This window comes from Rhea americana, unplaced genomic scaffold (assembly GCF_003343005.1).
Source record: "Rhea americana isolate MKP2758 unplaced genomic scaffold, rheAme1 scaffold_128, whole genome shotgun sequence".
Classification (NCBI taxonomy): domain Eukaryota; kingdom Metazoa; phylum Chordata; class Aves; order Rheiformes; family Rheidae; genus Rhea; species Rhea americana.
This window is the reverse complement of record NW_028185350.1, coordinates 2,301,136-2,306,887: the sequence shown is the minus strand read 5'-3', so window position 1 is coordinate 2,306,887 and position 5,752 is coordinate 2,301,136.

The window sequence follows — 5,752 nt, the reverse complement described above, 5'->3', positions numbered from 1 at the left end:
CGGCCCCGCGGCCCGCGGAGCGGCCCCGGCGTCGTGCCGCTCCGCGCTCGCCCGGCCGCAGCTGACTACAGCTTCCAGCGGCCCCCGGGGCTTGCTTTCAATTTCAGATTGCTTAGGGTGGTCCCGGCTCAAATTCACCTTCAGAGCAGCCTCGGTGAATGTTGGGAGCTGTGGTCGGGTCCGCTCTTAACGCTTTCCTCGCTGGGAACCGGGATTTCCGCAGCGCTGAGCTCCCGGGAAAGCCATGAGCTGGATTTTTCGGTTTTGCTTGTGTTGGTTCCCCCCCTCCCCTTGGATCCCGGCCTCGCTTTCCTTGGTGCCCCGCGAAGGGAGGCTGGGGAAGGCAGGGTAAATCTGTTGGCCGGTGTGCTAAGACTGTTCTTCCTCAGTTGCTCATGGTGCTTTAATTTCAAGCGGTGCTTTAGCAGTGACTGAACAGGAGCATTTTTAAGGAGACCTGTGTGTGTAACTCCCAGAAGTCTGCCAAAAGACGTGAAAATCACACACAGGCTTCATCTCCAGCCCTTGCCCCTGCAGGGCTTGTTGTTGTTCTTCCTGCGGAGGATTCACTAGGATCGTATTTGTACGAAGCTACCCCCATGTATCAGTCCCAAGGGTATTTTTGGCTGGGACAAGGGGACAGATGACACTGGCGGGGCTGGCTCCTACCTAGCGTCAGGCCCAGGGCCTTGGAGAGAGGCTCATTATTCGTAACGGTTCGAGCACGAGTTGTAGGAATGCAAACTTCCCTCTCGCCATCTGCCACCGGGCCTTCGCCTTCCGCAGGGGACGTGCCCCGGAGGCGTCCGGCTCCTGGGACTTGTCGATCCTTGGCCCTTCTCCTGGCAGCGCCAGTTAATGCCAGCGGGACCTTCTGTAACGTGAGCACCTGCTCACCGGAAAGCAGGCGAGAGCCGGTACCCTGCTCCCGTCCCACGGTGGTGACCGCTGGCTGTTACAGCCCCGATTCCTCCTGCGCCGCTGACGCAGAGGTGACGCGTTCTTTATCTCGTAGCGATTCCCCCAGGCACCGAGTTTGCCAGGCCCTTTTGTCCCTGTGATCAACAGGCGCCAGCATTGCTGGGCGGCGGGACTCGAACGGGATGGCCGCTTTTGAAAGAACCCCCTCGCCCCCCCACGGGAACCGTGCTGTCATAGATTGGATCTTTGCTATTTAAACAGAGGAGGGAGTTTAATATTCAAATTGATTATGAGCACCTTCTGCTGGAAGKGTCTACTACAGCAAGCCAAGCCTTCTGGTATAGTTAATGAAATCCATTGTGGCATTAATTCTCATCTCTAATGCTTCTTTCAGCGTACAAAACGAGATTATACTGACATGATTTGAATCTCCAAAACAAAGCCTGAAATAAAATTCATAGCCACAGCTGTTGGGACAGGGAGAAAAAAAAAAAAAAAAAAAAAAGCTATTGCCAGGATGGGGAGAAAAAGCGCACATCTCCCGGCTCTGTGCAATACAGACACGCTAAGAGCACAGCCGGGCAGCTCCACGTGCTTAACTCTCATCTGGGGCCCACTCACTGCAAAACGCGGTGGTGCTATCCAGCGCAACCTCGCGTTACRGCTCTGTTCGCAGCATGACCTGCTCTTAACCTCCGCTTCGAAACAGAGCCAATGTCCTGTGAATTGTTACTGACTTGACATTTCAGAAATATCTCATTGCTTTTTTAAACTTCTTTATATGCTGCTTTACTAGTGTTGCATCTTGTATGTGTCCTGCCAATGAAATAACTGCAAGAAATGGTTATGAATAGAACAGTATGGTTTCTTTACAGTTATATGGTGGCCTCACCATTACGACCCTAAAACGCATTTCAGCTGAGAGCCGGGACACTTGCTGCCTATTGATAGCACCTGGCTCTCATTTCTGCTCCTCTCCCTCCCAGCTAGGACTGGTTAGGTCCTTTGGAAAACCTCAGCCTATAAAAAAAGAACGAGTTAAGGGAAGCATGGCAAAGGTAGAGGTTGTTTTTAGTTGTGCTGCTCAAGCCTGAAGTGAGACTTCAATGCTCAGGTGCTAAGAGCTGCAAGTGGTGGGTGAAGATGCAGAGGCAGCATTTGAGGAGCTGCAGCTCTCAAAGCACGTGAGGTTCCTGTGTATGCAACGGCCGTCATCTTCAGCGTGGAGACCACCACAGGACGACAGTAGCACAGAGCCTTTTTGGAAATGACAGGACAGACTGATTGAAACATGCAGAGAGGTGACAGCAAGTGTCTGATGCCAATGATGACACCATGTTGTGCGATGGGATTAGGAAGCGAGAATGAGAACAAAATGTTAGTCAGATTTGGTGCAAGAGGAGCAAGTCATTCTTTTCTTGTTCAGGTGACAAACTTCCAGGGCTGTGCAAGAAAAGCAAGCAGCGAGAACTGAGACTACCCCAGGAGGAGAAATAAAGACAGCACTGACTTTGTTGCTGAATAATTTCCCCATCTTGCCTTTTGCCCATCTCACAGTTACTCAGTTTTGTAATTAAACCATGGGGATGACTAGAGAACGGATTCCGAGAAGCCTCTCGGAGCAAGCTGGTGCAATTCACTGTGTTAAACTAGTTCCTAAAGGAGCGAGATGCTGGAACAGGCAGTCCAGCCTCAGGTGCGGCTACACTGGGCGTGCTGAGCCCACAGGAAGGCCAAGGAGAGGCGAGCTCTGAGCTCCACAGGCTCTTGAAGCCCAGCATCAAGTACCCTGTTAGGACAGAGGCTTTGAAGTTAATGCTCTGCCTTCCAGGGACTTTGCAGGTTGCCCTCTCCACGGGGGAACGGGAGCAGAAGGCCCAGGCCCTTAGYGGGTACAGGAACAGAGAAATACAACTGTCCAAGCTGAGCTGAAACCATTTTTCACACATCAAAAGAGCTGCAAATCCAACAAATGCCCAACTGCTGCAGTTGATGCTTCCCCTTAAGCTGTAAGAGGGCACCAGACAGAAACTAAATATGGTAAGTTTTTTTTTTGTTGTTGTTTTCTTTTCTCTCTTTAGTAAGAGGAGAACAGGATGCATTGCACGAAAGCCACCGCCAGACCTCTGAATGTATGTTGTTGCCCTATACTTCTAAAGCTCACCGCGGTCAGAGGAATTCCCATCCGCACCCTCGAGCGGCCTTTACGTCCTTCCCTCCCAGGGGAGGTGGCACAAGCTGTTGGGTTTCTTTTGCCCTTTGCTCTCTCCCTTCCTCRTCTTTTTGAATTATTAATTGTTTTCTTTTTCTCTTTGCTTTATTGCACTTTATTTCTGACAAATGTTCTGGTTATTCAGGATGTTCGTATGCCTCAGGASTAAGGTGCGTCAATGCACCGCAGCCGCCTCCTGCAGCAAGCTGGGCAGCAAGAGGTGCTGGCAGCCTGAGAGAGTTTGCTCAGAGTTTGCAGTTACCCAGATGAATAATTAAAGGAAATACGTGTCTTGTTTTCAAAGCAGGCCAGAGCTGCAAAGCCAGAGATAAGGCTCCTGTGTGACCTTCCTTTTTTCCTCTCTTTGCTTCCTTGATGTCCACTGCTATGCAGCTGTATGCACGTGCCCAAGTTTTCCCCAGTGCGGGGTAGAGGAAATATAAGATGRGAATGTGTATTTCTGGAGGCAAAAAAAGGAGTAGAGAACAGAAATTTCTGGTTAAATGGAAGAGAAAAGAAAGCTGGCATGAATGCTAGCCAAGCAACACGTAGTAAAATGAAGGATCATCCTGAGCCTTTGCAAGGCTCAAGTATCCCCGCAGAGCTCCCGGCAAGCTTGTTKTTTTTTTTTTTTTTTTTTTTTTTTTTTTTTCCCTGAGCTATCGGTGCTACGTCATTTAGAGGTGAGAAAGCACTCACCCACACTGCTAACGCATAACCTCCGCAGGAGGGGAAAAATCCCCGGACTGTTAAGGCTATAAAGAGTGGCCAGGGAGACTCGGGAGACTGCCTAAGGACGGAGCCGACCCCAGGCTGCGCTCACCCTGCTGACTGTGCGAACAACGCGCGATGCAAAGGGAGCAGGGAATGAATTTGACTTGTTGTGTGGCCCATGGGAATATCCTTATGAGACCTCCATGAGACAGCGATGTAAATCCTTAGTACTGCAGCTTTTAGTCCGTGTTTTAGGTGTGAAGTTTGGAAGTGTGACACAGCGGTCTCTCCAGACCAGATGTGAGAGTACCGGGAACAAGCCAAACTGCTGTGGAGCCAGTGGAGTTGCATGTCCAGCCATCAGTATTTCAGGCCAGCTCGACTCCTTGGGGTCCYAGGTAGCCAGTCTGATGTGGTTGCATTGCCGGTCCTGAGCAGCCCTGTGACACACACACGCGCTGCTTTCCTCCCAGGGCTCCTTCTGCACCGAACGAGTTCTCGCTGAGGGAAAAACCCAGTCGTGGCTAATGGAAGAGYTTGCAGAGAGTCTGAACGTGAAGACCAAGCTGGCTCCCTCCAACTGAAGCAGTCCTCCAAAACCCAGCTGAAGAGGGCTCCGTCGACGCGTCCTCTCCCTCTGCGCTGCAGGAATTGCTACAGCCTTGTGTTATGCAGACATATGGTGCTGAGATGGGCTGTGACACTGCTTCTCCTCACTTCAAGTTCTCTGAGCTGGAAAAACTGCAAAGAAACAAAAAAATGTCCCATGGCCCCTGTGAACGCATCAGGGCCAGGGCAGATGTAGGTCGGGCCATACAAGGTGGCCACCGCAGAGCCCCTTTGGAGATGCTAGCCCTGAGCACTTGCACACAAGCCTGCTCCAGGGTTTGCTTCCTCCACACTCCATAGATGGAGTAAAGATGTAACACTGCGTGTCTGTGTGCGYAGACAGAGAATATATATATGTATTTTTTTCTTTTAATGGAGTAGGTGTTTTCTTTGGTGGGTATGAGTTACTCCCTGCTGAATCTTACAGCGTGACAAGTTTGACAAGTCCTTGTGGAACAAATACTATTAAATAGGAAAAAGTAGCCTGTGCTTTTGGGTATATGATGACACAAACTGAGCAAGATGTTCTTCTTGCTGTATTTCTTTATAGGAAACCATCAGGTCCTAACTTCACCAGCCATGGTGTTAGCCAGTGCAACCATTAGAGGATTAGCTGTGACTTTGTGCTTTCTTATGGGGAAAAGTATTTGTTCAGTGCTGCCTCGTTCTGTTTCCTCTCTAGGCGCTGCAGCTTGCAGCAGCTCACAACAGGAGCAGCGGCCTCTGATCTGGCGTTATTGGATTAGAATTGACCACGCTGACAAGACGCAATCTTTTTTTTTTTTTAATGCAGCCTTCTTTACTCACTGTTATGGTCAATTATTTCACAACAATGGCAACTCTGCCAGGTATTTTTGCTCCATGGAGCAATTAAGTTGTTATGGAAACTGGTATTCTATAAATTAGCTAAAGAGGCCTGATTCACTTGGGAACAAGAAGTTTGAAAGTAAAAAGTACAGGATATCAGTTTCTTCTTAAAACAGTTCAGTTGTGCTTGTAAATCTTAGCCATTCTTCAACAGTAATAGGATGCCTATGTTGCAACCAGGTATTTACTTGTGCAATAATTAATCTTTAGGCCYGTTAACTATCTGGTGCAGATACCAGCACCTTCACGTCTCTGCAAGGTTTGGTCAGTTGCTGTCCCTTATTTGAGGCTGTGGGACCAGCGGATGTGTGCAGCTGAAGATGAGCTGACTCCTGCCTGTGTTTCTGCTGTTGGCCCTTGTCAGGCATGGAGAACCCTTCCGTGTGCCACGTGCCAGCTCATGAGCTCCCGAAACCTTGCCTGGGCCGT